The sequence below is a fragment of the Astyanax mexicanus genome, chromosome 12 (assembly GCF_023375975.1).
Source record: "Astyanax mexicanus isolate ESR-SI-001 chromosome 12, AstMex3_surface, whole genome shotgun sequence".
Lineage (NCBI taxonomy): Eukaryota > Metazoa > Chordata > Actinopteri > Characiformes > Acestrorhamphidae > Astyanax > Astyanax mexicanus.
The window spans coordinates 31,235,458-31,261,764 of record NC_064419.1 but is presented as its reverse complement, the minus strand read 5'-3'; the positions used below and the strand labels follow the sequence as shown (position 1 = coordinate 31,261,764).

The window sequence follows — 26,307 nt, the reverse complement described above, 5'->3', positions numbered from 1 at the left end:
CTGTTTAACTTTTTTTCTATTTCTTTCCATTCGCTCTGTCTTTTTCATACTATTTCGTTTTTTCTCATCATACACTATCTTGTTCATTCTCTCTCTCTCTCTGGATGAGTTACAGTAGTACTGTACTGTAGTTTAAGGTGTGTGTGTGTGTGTGTGTGTGTGTGTGTATTGTTATTCAGGTGTGAAGAATTTGTGTGTTTTTGATCTAATCACTGAACACTACCGAACAACAACAAGATGTTTCTGATGTGTTTTGTGAAAGTGGCCGGCCTGTACCTGAAATTAGATGTAATCTCCACTGCACTGTTATTCATTTCCTCCAGTGTAGTCAAAATTATTCATAGAAAAGTAGCCTCAGTCTCCTTAACAAAGTGGCTAAAAGTTTCCAGAATGGAAACCACGCACAGATACTTTAATATAAATGGTTTAATCAGGACGGAGTTAATGAGGTGTGAGCATTTTATAATGAAACAGGCATGAGTGTTTCAATTATGTTCAATTCAAAAGTTCACAAACAGGAATAAAGTAAACATGAAGGAGGAGCAAACAGCAAATTAGTGATTGTTGGCAGCTCTGTTTTCAACACCAGCCCTTGTCTGCTGAAGTGCCAATTTTCTCTTTAAACGCTGTGAAGCCGTTACAGTGGCTACAGTCTGAGAAACAGAACCAATTACGTCTATTTGCTCCTTTCTGAAACAGAGAACAGGATGTGAGGTAATGAGACCTGCAGAGGACAATGTGCAGCACGAGAAGCAGAAAGAAAAGAGATAATGTGACCTTTTCAGAGAGCGCACCATACGCAGCAGAGCTGCAGGAGCTGGAAATAAACAACAAAAACACGGACAACAACAACAACAATGCCTTTTCAACAGTGCAGTCTCATACTAAACGCTTTCTTAAGGATTTTTCTGTAGAAACAGTGGTATAGTATAGAAATATGATCATCTGGAAGCTTAATTAGATCGATACCTGGCTGAAGAGTTCTATGGATTTGTGAAAAACCTTTTGAGATTTTTTTTTTTTATAGAAAAGAAGACCTACATTAAAAAACACAAATAAACAACACCATTAAAACAGAGCTTTTCCAAACAACACACTTAAACCAGTCTTCCTACAAAAACGCCAACAACCAGACTTTCTCTTAAAACACAAATAAACAACACATTTAATACATAGCATTTCCAAACAATACACTTAAACTAGACATTCTCCAAAACACCAACACCACCATTAAACCAGAGCATTTCCAAAAAAAACTAAATAAACAACAACAATAAAACAAAACTTTTTCAAATAACACACTTAAACCAGTCTTTCCACAAAAACACCAACAACCAGACCTTCTCCAAAATACAAATAAACAACACCATTAAAACATAGCATTTCCAAACAATACGATTGAACTAGATCTCCTCCAAAACATCAACTTTCTACAAAAACACCAACAACCAGACCTTTAAAAAAAACAAGAAAAAAATTAAAACACCATTAAAAAAAACTTTCAACAACACAACAACAACAACACACCGAAACCACTATTTGTAAAAAAAAACACTAACAACCAGACCACCTCCAAAACACCAAGAAAAAAAAAAAACTATCAAACCAGACCTTCTGCAAAAAACACCAACAAATCAGATCACCTCCAAAACACCAATAAACAACACCATTAAAAGAAAGATTTTTCACACAATACAATTAAACCAGTCTTTCCCCAAAACACCAACACCACCATTAAACCAGACCTTCTCCAAAACACCATCAAATCAGACTCCCTCTAAAACACCAACAAACACCATTGAAACAGAGCTTTTCCAAACAATACAACTAAACCAGTCTTTCCCTAAAACACCAACACCATTATCCCAGAGCTTCTCCAAAACACCAACAAACCAGACCTTCTCCTTAAACGAGAGCTTCTTCAAAATACCATCAAACCAGACCTCTCCCAAAACTCCCACAAAAACACCATTAAACCAGAACGTCTCCAAAAAACTCCAACAAAACAGATATTCTCCAAAAGCATCAACAAACCCGACCATCTTTAAAACACCAGTAAAACAAACTTTCTCCAAAAAATACCATTCATCCAAAACATTAAGAAACTCGACCTCCAAAAGCACCACAAACAACACCATTAAACTAGACATTCTCTAAAAACATCCCTAAACCAGACTGTATTAAAAAAATACACAAACTAGATCTACTTCAAAACACCCATGAAACACCATTAAACCAGAATTATTCCAAAAAACACCAACAAACCAGACCACCTCCAAAAACACCACAAACAAGCTCAAATCAGACTTTCTCCAAACACACCATCAAACCAGACATTCGCCCCAAAACCAGTCAAAACACCCATAAAACACCCATGAAACACCATTAAAAGACAATTTCCAAACAAAAACACCAACAAACCAGACCATATCCAAAACACCAACAAACTCAACCTTCAAAAACAACACAAACACTATTAAACCAGACCTTCTCCAAACACACCATCAAACCAGACCTTCTCTAAACACATCCCCAAACCAGATCTTCTTCAAAAAACACCATCACAGCAAATATCTGGAGCTTGATAATCTGGAGTAAGAGTAAAATGTGTTTAAGTGTTAGACTTTAAGAGAATATTCTGTACGTTAAACTTCACATGTGACTCAACTCTCCTGCTGCTGATTCACCTTTACTGCTTTACTACATCCTTACTACATCAAAAGTACATATTTCCTATTGGCTCCTGGCATCCATTATTTGCTTAAAGACCATCAATGTGTAGTCTCACCAAGTAGAGTCTGCCACAGTGTGCCATACTTGCCCTCAAAATCAGTTCTTTCAACTGAGAATTTGCTGTGTTTTCTAATAAACACCAACAAAAACAGATGTTTGAGTTTAATGTTTATTACAGAACTGACTTTCCATTCAAGTATCAGATTAGATAGATTTGTGTTTCATAGAGTACGACAGAGAGTCTAGACCAGGGGTGTCCAACCTACGGCTAGGTATTTTAGAAATAGAAAAGCGGAGAGGGTGCACATTTCTAGCACAAAAAACGGGCCAAAGAGTCAAAAAGCAGAGAGTACGCATTTCTAGTGCAAAAACGGACCAAAGAGTCTAAAAGCGGAGAGAGTGCGCATTTCTAGCACAAAAAACGGGCCAAAGAGTCTAAAAGCGGAGAGAGTGCGCATTTCTAGCGCAAAAACGGACCAAAGAGTCTAAAAGCGGAGAGAGTGCGCATTTCGAGCGCAGAAAAACGGGCCAAACAGTCTAAAAGCGGAGAGAGTGCGCATTTCTAGCACAAAAAACGGGCCAAAGAGTCTAAAAGCGTAGAGGGTACACATTTCTAGTGCAAAAAAACGGGCCAAAGAGTCTAAAAGCGGAGAGAGTGCACATTTCTAGTGCAAAAAAACGGGCCAAAGAGTCTAAAAGCGGAGCGAGTGCGCATTCTAGCGCAAAAACGGACCAAAGAGTCTAAAAGCGGAGAGAGTGCGCATTTCGAGCGCAGAAAAACGGGCCAAACAGTCTAAAAGCGGAGAGAGTGCGTATTTCTAGCACAAAAAACGGGCCAAAGAGTCTAAAAGCGGAGAGAGTGCGCATTTCTAGCTCAAAAAACGGGCCAAAGAGTCTAAAAGCGTAGAGGGTACACATTTCTAGTGCAAAAAAACGGGCCAAAGAGTCTAAAAGCGGAGAGAGTGCGCATTTCTAGCACAAAAAACGGGCCAAAGAGTCTAAAAGCGGAGAGAGTGCGCATTTCTAGCTCAAAAAACGGGCCAAAGAGTCTAAAAGCGTAGAGGGTACACATTTCTAGTGCAAAAAAACGGGCCAAAGAGTCTAAAAGCGGAGAGAGTGCACATTTCTAGTGCAAAAAAATGGGTCAAAGAGTCTAAAAGCGGAGAGAGTGCGCAGTTGTACCGCAGAAAAACTGGCCAAAGAGTCTAAAAGTTGCCGTAATTAAGGAGTTTAATATTAAGAGACATCATGAGAGTCTTTGGCCTGTGACTTCAAATATATTTCTCTTTCTGGCCCCCAACAAAAAAAGTTTGGACACCCCTGGTCTAGACCCATTGTGGAGAACCCACGGTGCTAGAAGCCTGTTTTGAGCAGTTTTGAGTCATGTTCTGGAGAAACTCAAACCAGAAAGAAAGAATATACGAGGGTCTATTTCAAACCCCTGAGAGAAAGTTTCCTTTGTCTGCTTTCCCAAAGAATTACACCCAACACACACACACACACTTACACACACCCCAGCCAGAACTGGCTATCTGTAAATTGGGGGAAGAATGGGAGGGAAAGTCTGAAGTGGCCTTTAAAGAATGCCTTCTGACATAACTTGGAAGATCCAATGAATACTTTGTCCTCCTACATGAGCAAAGTCAAATAAAGGCCGACGAGGAAAGAAAAACCACCCCCACACCTCCACACACACACACACACACACACCCTTCTGAAGTGTGCCTCATGGTGCCAATAGCCTCATTAACTACTGCACAAAGGCCTGGGCTATATGATTATTTGAGCACGTACAAGGACCTGGAAGCAGCTGAGTAAATGTGGAGCATCAAGCAGGTCTGAATAGAGCGCTCTTCACTACAAAAGCCTTCGTCATTAGCATTACGCGCGATATAGCGGCGTACGCATACACCAGCGCCAATTATACAGCTATCTCCCAACTTATCAGTGTAACTCTGCCAATGAGAGAAAAAGAGAGAGAGAGAGAAAAAAAAGAGAAAAAGTGTGAGAGAGAGAGAGACGGATTAGCCACCAGGGATCCATATATCTCTCATTGTGGAGTGTGTCTGACTCACACTAGCTCGAGAAGCGTAATGCGATACACTCGCCTACTCGCAGCCACGGCTAATGCGGAGGGGAGGAGAGAGAGGAGGAGAGAAAAGAGGAAAAAAAAAACGAGGGGGCAAAAAGAAGAGCAAAGCACTCCAAGCTTCAGCTTTTCAAAATCCCATTTACTGACCGTTCCACGAAAATGTTAACAACCAGCACAAGCAACAAAGCAGCAGTAAGCAGTAATAGCTTCAGGAGCCCATCCTTAATTATAAGACACAGAGGTCATCTATCCCCAGTCATTCTCCAGCAAATAACACTCAACCCTCAACCAATCAGAGAATTCATAAGCAGCTTTCATAAATCCTACTGAGAAAGAAGCTCTGAAGCCCTCTCAATTCCTAGAAAACCAAAGCACACCAACCCTTAATCAAGTGTTCCCCGAGAAGCATCAACAAACCCAAGAACAAACCACTATGATGTACAAAGATAATCAAACATCCCAAACATAAGACTAGAAGCAAAGTGTTTCAAGACACTAAAACATTATAAAACCACTAATCAACCACCAATGTTCTCCAAAGATCAACAGCTAAAGCAAGCATTTCTCTGTTAGATTAAAAAAAGTGCAATATTTCCTTAAGATCAACTACAAACACAAGCATTTCTCTGTCGAAAATCAACTAATCCCAATGTTTTCCTACAATCACTGACTCTCTGTCAAATATTAGTAAACTGCAATATTTTCCAAAGATCAACATCAAACTCAAGCATCTCTCTGTCAAACATCAACAAACCCGAACGTTCTTCTAAACTCAACATCAAACCCAAGCATTTCTTTATCAAACATCAATAAACTGCAAAGTTTTCCTAAGATCAACAACAAACCCAAGCATTTCTCTGTTAGATTTCAAAAAAGTGCAAAATATTTCTAAGATCACTGACAAAGCCAAGCATTTCTGTCAAACATCAATAAACTGCAAAGTTTTCCTAAGATCACCAAACCCCAACATTTGTCTAGAAGAGTTTTTTTAAACATTAACCAACCCAAATGTTATTTCATGACTCAATTTGGACACTGACCTAAAGACTCCTGACTTGACTTGGACTCTAGTCTAAAGACTTATGACTTGAATTGGACTCTATACTAAAAACTTGTGACTTGTCTATGACTCTATAGTAAATACTCAAATATTGACTTCAACTGAAGTCTAAAGACTCATGTCTCGATTTGGACTCTATACTAAAAACTCAAATCTTGACTTGGACTCTATACTAAAGACTCCTGGCCTGATTTGGACTCAACCTGTTTCTTGACTTGGACTCTAGTCTAAAGACTCCTGACTTGACTTGGACTCTATACTAAGGACTACTGGCTTAACTTGAACTATAGTTTAAAGACTTCTGACTTGATTTGGACTCTATACTAAGAACTTCTGACTTGACTCGGACTCTATACTAGAGACTCCTGACTCCTGACTCTGACTCTTTACTAAAGACTAGGGGTGTCACGATTCTCTAAATCCTCGATTCGATTTCATTTTCGATTTGAGGGTCACGATTCGATTCGATTCTCGATTTTTTTTTTCTTGTTATTATTTTATGCCTCATAAAATTTAAATAATATATTTATTATTATTATTATTATAAATATTATAAATATTATTATTATTATTTATTAAGATATATATGGTAATGCCATCTAGTGACTTTTTTTGGTAGCAACAGTGTGCACTATTAAAACAAGCAGTTTATCAGAGCTGTGTGTGGATGGCTGGTGAAACTGCTCACTTACATGAAGCTGCAGTTCTTCATCCAACCACTAGTCGGAGCTGCAGCAGCACAAGCCCCGCTCTCTTCACTCAGTCACTACTTCAGTACAGCCCAGCCACGGGCTACAGTGCTCAGCCAGTCCGTTTTTACTGTTTCTGTAAACAAATAAAGGTTTTAACCCCACTAACCGGATAATACAGCTCACTACAGTTCATCTTTCAGCCCAAGCAGCTAACAGCAGCAGGTTAGAACAGCCGACACGGAGTCACTGCTCGGATTACATTATAAACAGGTCAGTTAGCGCGCTGCTAACCTCAGGATGTTTATAACTACGGAGTTTAGTGGACACACCACGGCCGCCAGGTAAGTCTTTTAAAGGCTACTGAAGACTATTAAAGGCTATTAGAGGTTATTGAAAGCATTATTGGGGGGCAGAAATCAGTACAGGCTGGTTAGATAAGTGATGTGGTGAAACTGTGACTAGCGCTGTCACAGTGATGTTTATTAACGTCATTAAAATAGATTTTGTCAGGTATTGTCTTATAAATATTTACACATAACTTATATCTCTCCTGAAAAGCTTTTATTTTAGTCAGAAACACGCTTGTGTTTACTTTATCTGAGAGAAAGATGTTTTTTTAATTCAATGGAAAGCAACAGGTGTAGTCAATTATAAGTTTAAGATTTTTAATCCACCTCACTGTGATCTATAGTCAGTGTTCTCAAGTCACACTGACACACGCATTTCAATTCTACTCAATTCTAAAGACTCCTGGCTTGACTTGGACTCTATACTAAGGACTATTGGCTTGACTTGGACTTTATACTAAAGACTCCTTGCCTGATTTGGACTCAACCTGTTTCTTGACTTGGACTCTAATCCAAAGTCTTCTGATTGACATGGACTCTACTCTAAATACGTGACTTGAACTGGACTACATTCTTAAGACTAGTGACTTGACTAAAGCCTAAAGACTTATGACCTGACTTGGCCTCTAGGTTAAAGACTCATGACCTGACTTGGCCTCTAGATTAAAGACTTATGACCTGACTTGGCCTCTAGGTTAAAGACTCATGACCTGACTTGGCCTCTAGCCTAAAAACTCATGACCTGACTTGGACTCTAGGTTACAGACTCATGGCCTGACTTGGCCTCTACATAAAAGAATCATGACCTGACTTGAACTCTGGCCTAAAGACTCATGACCTGGCTTGAACTCTGGCCTAGAGACTCATGACCTGACTTGGACTCTAGCCTAAAGACTCACGACCTGACTTGGACTATAGCCTAAAGACTCATGGCCTGACTTGGCCTTTAGACTGAAGAATCACGACCTGACTTGGACTCTAGCCTAAAGACTCATGACCTGACTAGGCCTCTAGCCTAAAGACTAATGACCTGACTTGAACTCTGGCCTAAAGACTCATGACCTGACTTGGACTCTAGGTTAAAGGCTCATGACCTGACTTAAACTCTAGCCTAAAGACTCATGGCCTGACTTGGACTCTAGCCTAAAGACTAATGACCTGACTTGGACTCTAGCCTAAAGAATCATGACCTGACTTGAACTCTAGGTTAAAGACCCATGACCTGACTTGGACTCTAGTCTAAAGACTCATGAACTGACTTGGACTCTAGTCTAAAGACTCATGAACTGTCTTGGACTCTAGCCTAAAGAATCATGACCTGACTTGGACTCTAGCCTAAAAACTCATGACCTGACTTGGCCTCTAGCCTTACGAAACATGGCCTGACTTGGCCTCTAGCCTAAAGACTTATGACCTTACATGAACTCTAGCCTAAAGACTCATGACCTGACTTGGATTCTAGCCTTAAAACCCATGACCTGACTTGGCCTCTAGACTGAAGAATCACGACCTGACTTGGCCTCTAGCCTAAAGACTCTTGAACTGACTTGGACTCTAGCCTAAAGAATCACGACTTGACTTGGCCTCTAGCCTAAAGACTTATGACTTGACTTGGACTCAAACATAAAGTCCACCGCCGTCCAACTATTCCATGCTCTCTGGATGTCAGAAGGCTGTTGATGGCCTGGTGTTGGTGTGTGTGTGTGAGAGAGAGAGAGAGAGAGAGAAAGAGAGAGAGAGGTGTAAAGGGTAATAGAGGAGTTTCCTGCTGTGCTGATGGATCTGATCTGCCTCCAATTACCATTCCGTAGATTCGTCTCACCCTGACCCACATAATAGACATACCTCTCTCTATCATTCTCTATATCTTCATCTTTCTCTCTCTCTCTCTCTCTCTCTCTCTCTCTCACACTCTTTCTATCTTTCTCTATCCCTTTCAGAGAAACTGCTGCTTATGCACTATTTCAGTTGCGCTGTTTTGATTGGCTGAGGAAGAATACCATAGTGACACACACACACAGAAAATGAGAAAAAGACAGCTCTTAAAATGCAATATTTGAATTTCAGATTTATTTAGTAATTTCTCGTCTTTTCTTACATTTCTTCCTTTTCTTTCTTTCTCTCTTTCATTCATCTCTTTTTCTCATCACTTTTTTTTCTTGATCTCTCCCAGTAACCCCCCTTTAATCACTGTGGTGAGGCCATTAAATGCTCTTTTGTTTGATTAATAGTGAGGACAACATTAATTGAAAAGTATGCTGCAAATTAACTGAAACGAGAGAGAGAGAAAAAGAGAGAGAGAGAGCAGAAAAAGAGGGGTAAACTGGGTCACAGATGAATCTGGTAATAAGCTATAAATCTGGTGGGGTCTCGGTGGGGTTCCTGTGCTGTAATAATGATTAGTGTTAATAATCTGTGACCTTTACGCTGAGCTCATGAGGAGATTAGGACATTTAAAAGGATTATTTCTACCCATTACTGTCAATTACTGTATTAATAATTGCAATAATAACGGCATTAATAACTGTATAATAAACTGTGCTAATGTCCTTATTAATAGCTGTAATAACGGCAGTATCAGCGCTGAGAGACTCTGAGGCCTCATTAGAGCTAATCACTGATGAAAGCTCAGCCTGGATCACACACTAACATCTACACTGCCTTCAGGCTTTTAGTTCTCTCTCTCTTTTTCTCTCTTTCTTTCTTTCTTTCTTTCTTTCTCTCTGTGAAGATTCTTCTGTGATTAGACAAAACCCTTCAGGCTCTTTCTTCCCTCAAGCAGTCAGGTTATTTAAAGCCATAGTTCAGCTAAAAATAAGATTTACACAAACCCCTCCCACCACTCACCCTAACCCCACATTTACCACCTCCAAAAAAGAACCAACAAACCAGATAAACCAGAAGGTGGGATTTCTGGACTGTGTAGAAATATGACTTCTTTGGATGTCCATGCAGTAATTTTCCAGTAAACATGCCTGTTTTTAATGCAGTGCCACTTGAGGGCCAAAAGATCACCAGCATCCAATATGCAAAGCTGTCAGGGCCAGAGACCTTTGGAGGGGCAGGTGCTTAAAGTCAAAAGGGGGCACATGGAGCACAAATTTAAAAACACTACAAAGCAACATACCTTACAATATAACTGGTTGATTTGTGGTGTTACTGTGGTGTTACTGTAAACTACAAATGAATAGAAGTCACGTTAGATCATGTCATGGTGTGCACAGAATACAGACACTCGCGGATACAGCAAAAGGGGTTCTTTATTAAAACACTGGGCAGAGAAATGGGTAGTTGTACAAACACACTTAGAGCACCGGCAAACAGAAGCAACGTAGGAATAACCATACCATGAGTGAGAAACAGTCCAGAGTTCAAACACAAGGAAGCCAACATCAGAGATAATCCAATAATCAAAAAACGTGAAACAGTCCAGGTCATACACAGAAAAATCCACAATCAGAGATAATCGGCGTCGAGAAAAACAAAAGGCAAGGTCGTACACGAAATATCAGAGATAAGTAATCAGTAACGCTTTGTAATGAGGTAGAACCAACAATACGCGACACCAAGGAGTTCGTGGAGCGCCCTTAAATACCCTGGGGTAATCAATACTCGGGGCTTCCTGGCGGAAGCAGGTGAGGTGTCACGTGCGTAGGTGTGTGTGTGATGTCAGCGTGTGGTGCGTTCTGGGTAGTGTAGTTGTTAGGCTGTAAACCTCCGTTGGAGCTCAGTGTGGAAGGATCAGGAGTGCCTACAGCACCAGACATGACAGATCAGTGTTTCTCAACCCTGTTACTGCATATTCTGCTGCATATTCCCTCTGTTATCCATATTCTAGAGCTTCCTCTGCTTTAAATACAATATAAATGGTATGATGGTGGTATGATGTGTCTAATACACTGCAGGACATACATAATGATTGACCTATGATCCATAGGGGCTGAGGGATTTTAACAGGTAAACTCAGTAAAGGGTTGGTAATTAGCTGATCAGTTGGATCAGGTGGAAAATGCACAACTGCTTTAAACTACCAACATCACCCAGTGTTGTACTAAATTCTAACTATCCTCTACATCCAGCTTCTAGCTAACTAGACAGCTAAATGGATGCTGAATGGACTAGATAGCTAAAAGTCCTGCAACCCTAAATTAACAAACACAATTTGAAAATGAAATAGTTATTGGCTGATCAGGCACAAATAAATATATCCTTTTGAGACCCTGCGTCCTCATATGAGGACATCATATTTTTGCTTCTCTGCACCATTATACTTAATCATTTTGCAAAACTTTAACCCTTTGGCCTCATATGGACACACTGCTGTATCATCTAGTGGTCACATGACAACATTAAACACTCAACTGATTGAAATCAAGAGTGTGGGAATCCCAGTCAAAGGTTTTTACAGCCAGTTCAGACAAAAACATGGGCCACACACAAAACTATCACCCAACTTTGTTTGACTATGTTTGAAACTATTCTCCTGATGTTTATTTGCTCACTGTCGAAAGATAAAAGTTGTTTTTTGGACTAATTGGGTCAAAGATAGTTCTTTTTTTTTTCAATAAAAAACTGAATGATTGAAGACATCTTTTTTTTGATTGTTAGATCCTAAAGTCAGGGTCTCAGGAGGATATATAAAATAAGTGTATTTAAATGCAAACTCTGTTTAATGTCATATTCAGCACCTGGCTGGAGTTTGAGCTGACCATAACACACGAGTGGACATAACTGGACCTGACTCTGTGACTCCAGGAGTCTGGAAGTGTGTTCACTGGGCTGTGCGGGTCAGAATAGAGCACTTCCCCTCGTGGATATGAAGAAGTCACTTCACTGCACTTCAGCCCGATTCTTCAGGCCAGTCTCACACCAGAGGACTGGTTAGAGCACCAGGCTCCGGGCCAGCATACACACACATACACACACACACACACACACATATAGCAGAGCAAAGCACAGCTCCTGAGGCCAGTACCCTGCAGTGTGTGTGTGTGTGTGTGTGTGGGGGGGGTTGAATTAGAGCCAGCACTTCCAAGCACTGAGTTCAAAAAGCATTAAAGCAAATGCAGGAAAAACCTTCTTTAGCTTCAGAACAAATCCATAATATCATAAAATCATAAAACCACTGGCCTAATATAGTGTAGGTCCACTATTAAGCCACAACAGGACTCCACAAGACCTGTGAACGTGTCCTGTAGTATCTAACACCTAACAAGAGTAAAGTTAGCATGCAGAGGCTTTAATTGCTGTAATGGGGAAAGATCTTCATAGGCATCAGTTACTGAGTTATAGAGTCTTGGGCACCCGTGACCCGTGTGTCGCTGGTCCATTGCAACCATCTAACTGTAATTGTACAGTAACCATCTGGAACACCACACAGCATAGCGATCATTTTTAACAGCATAAGCTTCACTGTCCAATGAAAAACAAGCATTTCCTCAAAAACAGCAACTTCACAGGAGATTAAAAAAAAAATCTCCTTAGCTTTCAATGGAAGTGAATGTAAAATAAGATTATTTTAGATCATTTTAGAGCATAGTAAAATAAAAAAAATCAAGAAAAATGGAGATACTAACACTAATACTGATACTAATATCAATACTAAAGTCATCCAACTTACAAAAAAACAGAATATTTTACTTTTATACTCTAGATTCTTCAAAGTAGCACCCCTTGCTTAGATGATGGCTTTGCACATCTTGGTTAGATTTTCTCAGTCAGCTTTATGAGGTAGAATCCCCTGGAATTCAGGCTTTCAGTTAACAGCTGTGCTGAACTAGTCAAGAGTTCCTTACCTGAATCTTTTGCCTCTAAATGTGTTTGAGAGCATCAGTTGTAAAGTTGTGAAGAGGTAGAGTTGGTGAAATACAGTGAATAGCTCTATTTGAGTAATGTCCACATTATGAGAAGAACTGCTCAACTAAGAAAACTAAGAAAAAAAAACTACCTTAAGAAATGAAGGTCAGTCAATTGGAAACATTCCAACTTTTAAAATAGTATATCCAAGTGCAGTCGAATAGATCATGAAAAAAAAACGTTATTGTTTTTGATGGAACTGGCTCTCATCAGGATCGTGCAAGGAAATGAAGAACAAGAGTTTCCTCTGTTGCACAGAAAAGATTTATTAGAGTTACCAGCCTCAGAAACCGCAAGTTAACAGCACCCCTAATAAGAGCCTCCAGCTAGATGCTTCACAGAGTAGTTTGGTTTATTAAACACGTTTTTTTTTTTTTTTTTTTTTTTTTTACCAAGTTTACTACATGATTCCTTGTGTGTTCATTCATAGTCAGGATGACCCTACTATTAATTCACAATGTAAAAAAATAAAGAGGAAAAAAAGAACGCAGACAGAAACACAAGCTGGTCCAACTCCATGTCCTCTAAGTACAATGTCTAAAAGCAGATTATTCCAAACCTTCAGAACATATAGGTAAAATCACCTTTGATTTTTGTATAGGACTAATAAAACCCTTTACCTTGACTAGAGGACCTCAGTATCATAGTATCTGAATGATAGGACTGAGAGCTCAGAGATACTGTATGTTTCAGTCAATCACTTTAAACCAACTGGAAGGGAGCAAAAGGCAACCAACCTACCAACGCAATAAAGCCAATACTGATGTAAGATGCTCCCTTTGGAAAAAAAAAAAAAAAAAAACAGTTTCAAAACAGTCTACCCGTTTCTTGGATGAGAATTTATTCTTGAGGCCAGTGAGCCAAGCTACATATTTGAATTATTGGCAACACACTGAGGGCCAAAAGTAGTGATTGATTTTTTTTTTATAAAAGTAAAGGGGTCTTCTTAGGTCTTTCTTTTCCAACAGTGGCTTTCTTCTTTCCACTCTTCCATAAAGGCCAGACTTCTGGAGTGAACGACTTTTAGTTGTCCTGTCGACAGATTCTTCCACCCGAGTTGTGGATTTCTGCAGCTCCTCCAGAGTGACCATGGGACTCTTGGCTGCTTCTCTGACCAGTGTTTTACTTGCTCGATCTGTCAGTTTCAGCGGACAGCCAGGTCTTGGTAGGTTTGCAGGTGTAGAATACATTTTCCATTTTTGGATGAGGGATTAAACAAGTGCTCCTTGGGATGTGTTTTTATAACCTAATCCTGCTTTAAGCATCTCCACAACTTCATCTCTGACCTGTGTGGTGAGTTTTTTTGGTCTTCATGATGCTGTTTGTTCACTAGTGTTCTCTAAAAACCACTGAGGCCTTTTAACTATTAACTTATTAAGTGACTTCTGAAGGCAATTGATTGCACTGGATTTTATTTAGGGGATTCAGAGTTTTGCACATCACACTTTTCAGATTTTTATTTCATAAAAACATTTAAAACAATGCATCATTTTCATTTTTAACTCACAATTATGTGCTACTTTGTGTTGGTTTACCACTTAAAATCTCTATAAAATACATTTGAGTTTGAGGTTGTGAGGTGAAAAAATGTGAAACAAAGTTTAAGGGTAATGAATAATTTTGCAAGCCACTGAACGTGGGACGAACCACTAGCTGATAGCTAATTCTTAGACAAAATATTGGAAATCTAAGCTTACTGTAAATAAACGGAAGCGCTTTACTCACCCAAATAAACAGATTTCAGAAGAGAAATCTGTGTAGACTAACATTTATCATTCGTTTGAATTGGAAATAAAATGTTTTTTTTTTTTTTTTAGGAAATATAGTTTTATTTTAACAGGATTATTTTAACAGGATGTTTATTGATAGTGCACCTAATAATCTGGTGGTCTGGTGAAAAATACGGTAACATGAATACATTTAGTTAGACTTTTCAGTCGGCTCTTATTAGACATCTCTTATTATTTCTCTCTACAGTCATATACAGCAGCTGCGTATCATCAGCAATAAAGTGACAAGATATATTAAAGCGACAAGTCAAATTTCCCAAGGGAATCATATATAATGAAAAACGAATAGAAGCACTAAAGGACTCTCCATTGCTTGTAAACATCATAAACTTCCTATTTAATAAATATGACACAAAGCAATCTAAAGAAGCCCTTGACAATCCAACCTTTCTATTAAAAGCTAATAATGAACTGTGTTAAAAGCCATACTGATATCCAATAATAACACCAGGGTATAGTCAGAGACATTATAAATGAAGAGATGGTAAATGTAAATGGTTAAATATGACTGGAATATAACTGCCTTTAAATCAATAGTATAGTAGTGATCATCAAACAGACTGTAGAGCAGAGTTAATGTAACACTCTCACAATTCTTGGGGTTTATCTTTTAACTCTCCCCAGGAATAAAATAACATATCTTACTAAATATATACACAAGATGCAATATACACAATATTTCCTGTTGATTCCTGCTATCCTTCACTTGTATAGTAGGCTTAACCACCAACCCTCACTTACCATCAGTGTGTAGTATTGCCAGGACTATTTTTTTTATTAATCACTCAATATGACCAACCCATTAAATGAGAAAATTAATCCAGCACAGAGTTACTGCATTTTAATTCTCATCCAGCATAAAGGCACATTTACAGTCATGGAAAGGGCATCTTGCTCTTATAGCCTACGACAATATGCACAGACAATCAAACATCATATAATATACAGTATAATTGAATACCCCAATAAAAGGTAGCCCTAGTGAGCAAGACTACACACTGATAGTAAGTCAGGGTTGGGGGACCCGCATTGATTATGCTATACCACGAGTTGGATCATGCTTCTCAATACCTTGCTAATAAACTCCGAAAATATACTGTAATATTGAAGAGCTGAAAGTAAAAATCTCCTTCAATATGGAGATCTGTGCAAATGAAGTAGCCAAAACAAGCCAAAAATAACAGTTTTTAACATTACTGGGCTTCAAAATGCTATTCTGTTCAAACCTGTAATGAGGGTTTTGTCACAATTCAAATCAGTGATTTAGGATATGTTTTTAAAACAGTAATTTAACCTTCTTCGAGATCTGAGATTGGTTTTGTGTGATTAGAGCTAACTGCTTGGTAGTCTTGGTGGATTTTGTAGCTTTTTTTTGTCCCATTTTCTATCCAATTACCCCACTCACTCATTAGGACCACCCAACTAGCAATGTTCCCAACACTCCTAAGGATGACGACTACTAAGATACTAACTAACATACCTCATTTAATACAAACTGCCACAAGGAAAGCGCAGCAACTCAGCTAATATATACACAACATAGCAGATGCCTGTGCTGACTGAAATTACATTAGCGGTCCTATCGTACACTATGTATAAAGGCGCGTTGCGAGGCTCGTTGCCATCTTACATTGTGCCAACAGTCTATTTTCACACGTTGTGACCGCGCCGTTAAAATAGCGTCCGAGTTTAGGAATATAACTATGACACAATAGGCATGGTGGTCTGGAAGTGAGGTGTGTTTAGGTAAATATCTGGCGTGTTTATATATTGGTGGTGGGAAATACAGGTGCACCACTGACTGATTAAAACCCTGACGACAGTCAACAGTCTATTGACCGGTGCTCCATAGATCCATTGATTGCTAAAATAGAGCCCCATGAGTGATGTGGAGAAAGAGCACCATCTACCCACCCGGAGAGAGCAAGGCCAATTCTCTTTCTCTCTTTCTCTCTTTCTCGCTTTCTCTCTGACTCCGGCTGCTGATGCCAAGCAGCATGACCCAGGATTCAGGGACCGGCGATCCTTCTAGCACTTTAATTTATTGAACCACTTGGCTCCCTCTACATTTTGTAGCTTTTTCACTTACAATAGTTCCGTCTCTCAACAGCAGTGGCATCAGTTCTGTGAATGAACGCATTCAGGGCAAGTATTTTATATCTTCACTTCTCCCACTCCTCTCTCTCGCTCACAACTACAAACTGCCAGCCGTTTACCAGAGGACATCACTCCCCTCCCTCTCAACAGGAGAGACCACGGGCGGTCAGGGAAACATCACAACACAATCAGAAAGAGCAGCTCCGCAATCTGACGGGTGGAGAGAGAGAGAGAGAGACACAGAGAGAGAGAGAGAGAGAGAGAGAGTCTGCTGGGTGATGTTTACGCTGTCAAACATCGGCATGTTCTCTGCTGGTAAAGGTCATGCAAAAACAGAAAATGAGAGGGCAGCAGCAGATGTTTGTGTGTGTATCAGTATATTTGAGGAGAGATCGGTTCTCTCAGAGGAGAACCTTTGTGTGCTTGCCCTCCAACCCCAGCAAAATAAAACATAAAAAAAATCCTAAAGCTGTCAGAACCGAATCACAAACCCACAAACCTGCTAACCATGCTCCTCCTTATGTTAAAGAACATTTAAAGCAACAAAAATGGCTCCACTATTGTTAAAAGTCATAGATCCCTATTTAGTACTACACAGAACCATTTTTAGCCTGAAGTATATTAAATATTTAGTACTACTCATGTTACACAGAACAGAATAGGGTCTTTGGGCTCTACAAAATATGTTCATTAAGTTCTTTGCACAAAATTAAGTCTTTGCACTGAAATTAAGAGATCTCACCAACTCTGTTCTTGTTCTTGCCAGTTTTAGTCCCTTTCAGAATGAGCCACTTAAGGGTTCTGTCACTTTTTATGCAAATAATCTGTTGCTTGCCATGTCGTGTAAACACTGCTTGCCACACGTTAGTGTCAGCTTGTGCTAAATGGCAAAACCCGAACAAGCTAGTTCTTAAGCATGCTTAACTGCGATTGAAGCACAAAACGTTTCAAAAATTATTTTAAAGTACATCTCTACATCTCCCTCATCTGCTGACTTAGGTAGGTACACAGACAGAAGGTATAGATCCCTCCTTCAGACAAAGTCTGTTGTCTAATCCTTCTGTGTACTGTCTGAGCTTCTCAACCAAAATGAGAGAAATGTTTTTTTTTTAACTGATCCAGTGGGTGGAATTCTTTAACTGGTTAAATGCGTAGAACACTTATTGTAGATGTTTCTGTAAAGTAGTTTTAATTTGAACCTTTTATGAATATTTTATCAATCCAAAATAATGTAAAATGTTTTTTATAGGTACATCTTTAGAAATGTTTTTTTTTTCTTCTAATGACTAGAAGTCATAGTTTTAGACACAGTCATTGTTTTAGACATTGGTTTGAACTATAAAAAGGCTCTCAAAATCTGGACTGCTAAGAATTGTGACTGTACTGTTTTTAGTAAAGAGTTGCACTCAAAAGGAATCAACAGACAGGAATGAAAAAAACTGTGAGTAGTCATAACAGATTCTGGGCCCTATTTTAGTCACCTATAGCGCACTAGTCAAATGCAGCAGGATGTAGTGCATGTTTGTGTGTCTTTGGTATTGTGAGGCTTAAAAAAATAAGCCTTGCTCAGCTTGCAACATGCAAAATACATGCACTAATTCTCTTTTAATTAATCATGAGTGTGTTTTAAGGGTAACATGTAAACCAATCAGTGTGCCAGTTGTTATTCCCTTTAAGAGCCTGGTGCGTTCTGACTTTGGCACGTTGGTATCTTAACAGCGTGACACTTTTGCACATCTCAGCCGAGGATACTGACCTGCGCATTCACCTTGGGAAGTTAAGCCAGCAGCTCATTTAAGGGAACAGGGATGTTATTTTATTCTTTATTCTGTTCTATATTGATGTAAAAGCTGCATTTGTACACTGTAGCACGCTTATTTGTGTGTGTAATAAGTTGTACATACGTTGAACGCTCACAACAGGCATGGTGCTCCTGCATGGCTAAGATAGGATTAGGCAGCTGACTGTTGACTGTTGTCAGGGTTTAAATCGGTCAGTAGCGTACCTGTATTTCCCTCCACCAAGATAGAAACATGCCAGAAATGTACCTGAACACACCTCACTTCCAGACCATCACGCACATCAGTGCAGATATATTCCTAAACTCTGACGCTAATGGTGCAAGGTGTGGAAAATAAAGTGTTGACATGAAAGCGAGTCATCTTTGGTAACAAGTTCCACATTTGTCTTGACATAGACAACCAATTGACCTGTGCATAGAGGAACCATTAAGGGCCAATAACAAGGTCACACATCCAGAATGCCTGCTGTGAGAGTGTGGGGTACACCACTTGTGTACTGTCAGATCACTTTTGTTCTTCATTACTGGAACTTTGACAGCCCAACAATGCTTTAATGAGGTCCTGTAACTAGTGACTCACTCTGGTGTGACCTTCCAACAGTACAATGCTCATCTACATGCTGCTGCCATCTCAAGAGCCCTTGATTAGTAACATGGGGGACACAATTGGAAGAATTGGAAACACTCTAACCCTATCAAACACTAGCAAAATCTCAAGGACTCTGCATGAGAATACCGTATTCCAGCTGCATGGAATGGATTATCGCATAAACCCCATTAAGAACCTCTACAACTCCATGCCAAGATGTCTGGCACGCTACTTCTGTATGTGCAGCTCAATAAATCAATGACCAAGAGTTGGTTATATGAACCACAAACGCATTGTCCTCCTTACAGTGATGTTGTAAGGAAATGCCATCTACTCACCCAGAGAGAACAAGGTCAATTGTGCTCTTTCTCGGACTCCGGCCGCTGATGGCCAGCAGAGTGATCTAGTATTCAAACCTACGGCACTACTGAACACCGTAGACACTGCTAAAGATGCACTGCTAAAACAAAAAAGCGCAATGTTCATCGGATTCACTTGTATCGGTCATTTTTATGGACAGAGCTGCAAATTTTGGTAATCTTTGCGCTAAACAAGCCAATTCTGAGCAAATCTTATGTAAACGAAATGTGTCTTTTGTGATTTGATTGTTCATAGCATTGTCCTCCTTCCCAGGACCAGCATGAAAATACCGTACTCCAGCTGCATGGAATGGATTATCGCATAAACCCCATTAGGAACCTCTACAACTCCATGCCAAGATGTCTGGCACGATACTTCTGTATGTGCTGCTCAATAAATCAATGACCAAGAGTTGGTTATATGAACAACAAACGTATTGTCTTCCTTACAGTGATGTTGTAAGGAAATGCCATCTACCCACCCAGAGAGAACAAGGTCAACTAAATGTGGCTCTTGTGCTTAATTTGTTTATAGCATTGTCCTCCTTCCCAGGAGTGGCCTGCCGACCAAAATTACCCCAAGAGCACAGCGGTGACTCATCCAAAAGGCTACAAAAGAGCCCAAAACAACAACATCCAAAGAACTGCACGTTTCGCTTGATTTGAAATATGTGGGATGCTATTGGATGAATTGGAAACATTCTAACTCTAGTGTAAAATCTCATGGACTCAGAACCAGCATGAAAATACCGTACTCCAGCTGCATAGAATGGATTATCGCATAAACCCCATTAGGAACCTCTACAACTCCATGCCAAGATGTCAGGCGTGTTCGTTACACATGGGTTGCACGCTACTTCTGTATGTGCAGCTCAATAAATCAATAACCAAGGGTTGTCTACTGTACATGTACCAGAGTCTTTCCATCACAAAGAAGAATTACTTCACCACTGAAATGGTTCTACATACAGCTATGTAGGTTTAGTTCCAGCATGCTTATCCAATCCACACAAGGCCAGTCTGTAGAAGGAGCAGCTGTCTTCAGCGCGTTCACGAGAGTTCCGTCTGAGACTTTTACGACCCGCTCTTCGCTCTGGAGAGCCCGTCTGGAGCTCAGCTCCAGCCAAAGCACTCGCTCTCCATTAAAGTGGCTTCAACTAGAGTTTAACGGCAGCCAGGAGAACTCCCATCAGACCACAGCCACCGCAGAGACGAGCCAAACAATTAGAACGAGGACAGACAAGCAGCGAATGGCAGTGCATCGTGGGAGTTGTAGTCTAAGAGTGCCAGATTGTCGTCTGCGCCGCCAAGCGATCGTCAGTTGGAAAGGGGGTGGGAGAGAGAGGGGGCGGAGCGGAGCGTATCAGGACGAGGTAAAGCACTGAACTGAAAATGTTAAAGACTTTAAATCACCGGGATGAGGTGCAAGGACAGCGAAGTGAGTAATTGCACCCACTGCATCATGGGAATCGTAATGAGAAACGGCTCATTGACACACAGCAGTTAACTTCCAAGGTAATGCGGCTGATCCGGTAACACTGCATCACAGGCCCTTCAGTACAATCACATTAAGGAGGTACAAGCTGCACGTGTGCACTAATGCAGTCTACGTCAATTACACCACACTGAAATACACAATAGGTTTTGATACATAGGGCAGTAGTTTAGCGATCTATAGCGCACTGGTCATTTGTGCTTTGCTCAGCTTGATTAAGGGGGTGTGTCCTGTGTCTTTGGTATCATGAGAGCGCAGCTCGAAACGCGCAAAAGACATGCACTAATTTTCTTCATTATTTATGGGTGGTTTTTTTGGTGTAGTGTGAAATAAAGCAATTAGTGTGCCAGTAGCCGTTCCCTTTAAAAGGCAGGTGCGCTCTGACTTTGGCGCGTTTATATCTGCGCTGCTAAACAGGAACATTTTTAGCTGCCTTTCGAAGCTAAAAAAAAAAAACACTCGATGCCTATACAGTCATATGAAACAGTTTGGGCACCCCTATTAATCTTAATCATTTTTACTTCTTAATATTTGGGTGTTTGCAACAGCCATTTCAGTTTGATATATCTAATAACTGATGGACACAGTAATATTTCAGGATTGAAATGAGGTTTATTGTACTAACAGAAAATGTGCAATATGCATTAAACCGAAATTTGACCGGTGCAAAAGTATGGGCACCCTTATCATTTTATTGATTTGAATACTCCTAACCACTTTTTACTGACTTACTGAAGCACAAAATGTAAGCTTTGAACCTTATAGCCAGGTGTATCCAATCATGAGAAAAGGTATTTAAGGAGGCCAATTGCAAGTTGTTCTCCTATTTGAATCTCCTCTGAAGAGTGGCATCATGGGCTCATCAAAACAACTCTCAAATGATCTAAAATCAAAGAGTGATGCGAAAGAAGCCATTTCTGCAAGCACGCCACAAACAGAGTCGCCTAAGGTGTGCTTTTGCATCACTTTCCCATACAGCTTCTCCTTGTGCAAAGTGTGCTGTATTGTTGACCGATGCACCGTGACACCATCTGCAGCAAGACTGTTCTCACCATTCTTCTTCTCTGCCTTTCTGATATTTTTCTTGGCCTGCCAGTTCTGGGCTTAACAAGAAATGTCTCTGTGGTCTTCCATTTCCTTACTCTGTTCCTCACAGTGGAAACTGACAGGTTAAATCTCTGAGACAACTTTTTGTATCCTTTCCCTGAACAACTATGTTGAACAATCTTTGTTTTTAGATCATTTGAGAGTTGTTTTGATGAGCCCATGATGCCACTCTTCAGAGGAGATTCAAATAGGAGAACAACTTGCAACTGGCCACCTTAAATACCTTTTTCTCATGATTGGATACACCTGGCTATGAAGTTTAGTAAGTCAGTAAAAAGTAGTTAAGAGTATTCAAATCAATAAAATGATAAGGGTGCCCATACTTTTGCACCGGTCAAATTTTGGTTTAATGCATATTGCACATTTTCTGTTAGTACAATAAACCTCATTTCAATCCTGAAATATTACTGTGTCCATCAGTTATTAGATATATCAAACTGAAATGGCTGTTGCAAACACCCAAATATTAAGAACTAAAAATTATTAAGATTAATAGGGTGCCCAAACTTTTTCATATGACTGTATCTGTTATAAAAACTACAATTATTAAGTCTGTGTACTGAAAATACATATAAAGCCTTATAAAGGTGACAAAACATGCAAAAACAATTATGAAGGGGAAAACACGTTTTCACACTACTGTATTAACTAAACTAAATAAATCAGTTTGGAACATCTTATTCTAAAATGAAAGTGATTTTACTAGTGTTTGCTGGTGCTATTAACAGCACATCATACCTACAGGAAGAGAGTGCAGTTGTGGTGCTGTATAATTTATATAAATACAAAGATTCGTTCAGTATTGGAAGAAAGGCAATATTAAGGTACTCGGATTGGATCAGGGGGCTTGATCTGAACATTTCTAGTATATGTAATATGTTTCTAGATGTGGTGGAGTATTACAGTATATTGAATGGGAGAAAAGTGTCAGTGCTAATAGGCTTTAGAAAGCAATGGGCTAAAAAAAATGTGTCTATATGCGTCTGTGTGTGTTTACAAGGGGGGGGGGGAAAGATTTATAATCTGATGTATTGCAATGGAGCAAGTGATTTATCTTCTAAAACAAGCCTCTCATATAACTAGCGATTGTGTTAAAGTGGCGTGGGCAGATTAATCTAACTGCTATTTAATTATGACAGATTTTCACATCTGTTCAAAGTGGTTGTTAATATTTCCCTCCGCATAAATCCCCATTAGGGACCGAATATCCATATTGATTTCTCCATTAGGTGACCAGTTAGGGTGGAGGAATCAAGAGATACTGCACATACACACATAAATAATACACACACACTCACACACACACTCTCACATACACCATTGAAAGCTCTGTAGTCTCTTCCAGCAAACCCCCTGGTGGTCAATCTGCTGATAGAATAAAAACTGATTTGGACATTTTTAATTGATTTAATGGGCTAAAATACCCCTGTTTCTCTAAAACTGAATAACAAAATCCCCACCACTGGTTCTGTGTGTGTGAATTTCCAGCTGGCTGTAATTCCTGAACTGTTTATGTAAAATTGTTGGGAACCTCCTTAAATGAAGCTTGGAAATCTAAACTTCCTACACTTCAATCCCATCCTGACTCCACATTCTGGAATAACAAAAACTGCTCCGGTTTTCAAAGACCTACAGCAGCTGACAGTATATACTGAGTCCCTAGTAATCAATGGTGCCAAAACCATTAACCCACGGGTGCAAAACCAGTGTTCTAGTCCAGGATTGGCTGTAGACAGTTGCACCAGCTGAATGCTTTAAATGTTTAATGGGTTGAAAAAAAAAAAAGGGTGGAATTAATTTTGCATGAAGTTACTCTTTGCAGTAATGGAGAAAATGGTAACTTGCTCTTATGACCTACAACACTGTAGGCAGGTAGATTATGTTTCGTGCATCTCAGATGTTTAGTGTAGGTAACATTTACTAAAAATATGGGGTAAAACTGTACCGAAAAAATAAACAAGGCTGCAATCTACTTCTTTCATTTTAGAATTTAAGGTGCACAGTAGGGGTGGGCGATATGGCTCTAAAATAATATCACAATATTTCATGGTATTTTCACGATAACGATACTTTTGGCCATATGAAACAACACTGAATTAGATTTTTTTAGAATTGTATCATTGCATGCAATAAGATATGACTAACTGAGATATTAAAAAAAACATTTTTATTAGATTTGTAACAAAAGTCAATGATCCAGAATATCATGATATTAGTAATGCACTCCATATATCTCCATATATCCAGGATTAAAGTAAAAAAAAATGATACTAAACAGATAAAATCTGTCTCTAGTAAATATAAAATGGGAAATGAGTATTGTGTATTTTTTTTTTTCTAAAAACAGCAAAAAAGTAGTACCCTGATGTGACAATTAGGGGTGGGAACGATATTTCAGGGTATAATATCGTTCACTATATTAAAAAAATTTGGCGATATTATCACATACGATATGGCACACCCCTAGTGCACAGTGTGTATCATGTTTTCCACACTATGGGGTGTATGAATTGTATCAGTCAGGTTATAAGGAGCAGTAAAGTCACTCCGCTGAAGTGCAGCATTATACAGGAGTTTCAGTTTAGTTCTCTAGTATCAAGGCTGGAGCATTATTAGCATTAGCCGCTAACCACTCTAAGCGCTAGCTCTTTCGCAACTCAGAGGTAAGTATTATCAGCCTGTTGCTTTCTGCTAACCCGGCTAGCACTCGTTCTGATGGGAATATATTGGATATATACAGGGCTGGACTGGGACAAAAAAAGCATTCCTGGCATTTTTGGTTTAGATCGGCCCCTCATAATTAGCTGAGCACAACCAAATTGTAATTTCTGTATGTAAGGGTTACAGAGAAGCTAAATGTTTCATCAGCATATTAAATATAAGAAATTTAGTATCTATTGTTAACACCACCATTTTTGTCTGCTCTGTGTAGTTCAATTGATTCTTTATCCTTTTTATTGAAATCACATCTAATGTGTTTTTTTTTTAATTCTCTGATACAACCGTTTAATTCTAATTTTTCTTGTTAAAACAAGCTACATGAACTGCTAGCTGATAGCGCCCTGGCTTACCGGAACACTCGGGGTTCCTCAGGGTAGCACTGTGGGCTGGTGTTTACTAGCACTAAGCACTGCTATCTGAGGCTAAATCTTATATAAATAAGCTTACTGTAAATAAACAGAAGCACCTTACTTGAAAATAAACCTTTTTTTAGGAGAGAAATCTGTGTAGATTTACATCCAGCACTCGTTTGACTTTAAAAGAAAATGTTTTTGTTAAGAATTACAGTTTTGTTTACTTAGCCCCTCCCCATTATGGGCAAGACCTGCAGAAATAGAAGGGAAACATGGTGACACCCTTACTATTCCTTACTATTGCCACTTAAAATGCGCCTTAGAATCTGGTGTTCCTTGTGCATGAAAATAGATTTTTGTAAAAATAGCCGTTCATTGATGGTGTGCTTTATATTATATGATAATTATTCTGACAATTATCAATGCTAAGCTACCGTTAGCTTCCTCTCTCCGCACAAAACTAAAAAGAAAAAAAAAAAACAGGAACTTGGCAAAAACCAACAAGCGAGACGCTCTTGGACGCACAGCAAAACTTTAGTGGGAAACAGCATACTGACGGCTTAAACAAGAAGGAAAAACACATGCCAGCATCATGCTCTGTGTGTTTCACCGCCGCTGACGGATAATAGCACCATCTGGACGCTGTTCTGCTGTATGTTTGTCTAATGCTAGCTCTGCTCGCTGTTCCAGTCAGAGCGGCGGTTCATGAAGAGCCTCTGTCCATCAAGGTGTCGAGATGTGCAACAAGCTCGGCTGAGTGAAGCAACTTTGGGGAAAAATTGAAACAGAGAATGGTAAAAAAAGATGGATGCTGTGTCAACGTTCCCATTCATTCAATGAAAATGAAGCCAAAATCTTCCTCCATGTTGGCGATCCTGAAACCAGAGTCTGCGCAGTAGAAACCAGAGGAGGTTGAAAGACTGTGGAGAGACAGCCTACTCATTTAAATAATCCCGCCCCCCCTGAGGGCTGCCTCCACAGAGCTCACACAGTCATTGGTCCCACCCCAGCTAGGTGTAACCCAGCCCTTTTACTATAACCACACCTTTTTAAATAGAGCTGAATAACGTTTTAAAAAACGAGTTCTGTGGGGATATAAAAAATTGACAATATAAGCAGAGGTTACACTAGCTGTTACATTTAAATAAAGGAGGTGGAATTACAGTATATTAGAAAAAAAAACGTGATCAAAAGTTGTCTGTTTTGCCATTGAAA

General features: G+C 39.5%; 1 protein-coding gene across 1 annotated transcript in view; it reads right to left on the bottom strand.

Moving 5' to 3' along the window:
* Positions 1 to 26,307, bottom strand: part of si:dkeyp-14d3.1 (transmembrane protein 132C) — a 486,063-nt gene that overhangs the window by 107,088 nt on the left and 352,668 nt on the right. The gene's annotated exons all lie outside the window — the stretch shown is intronic.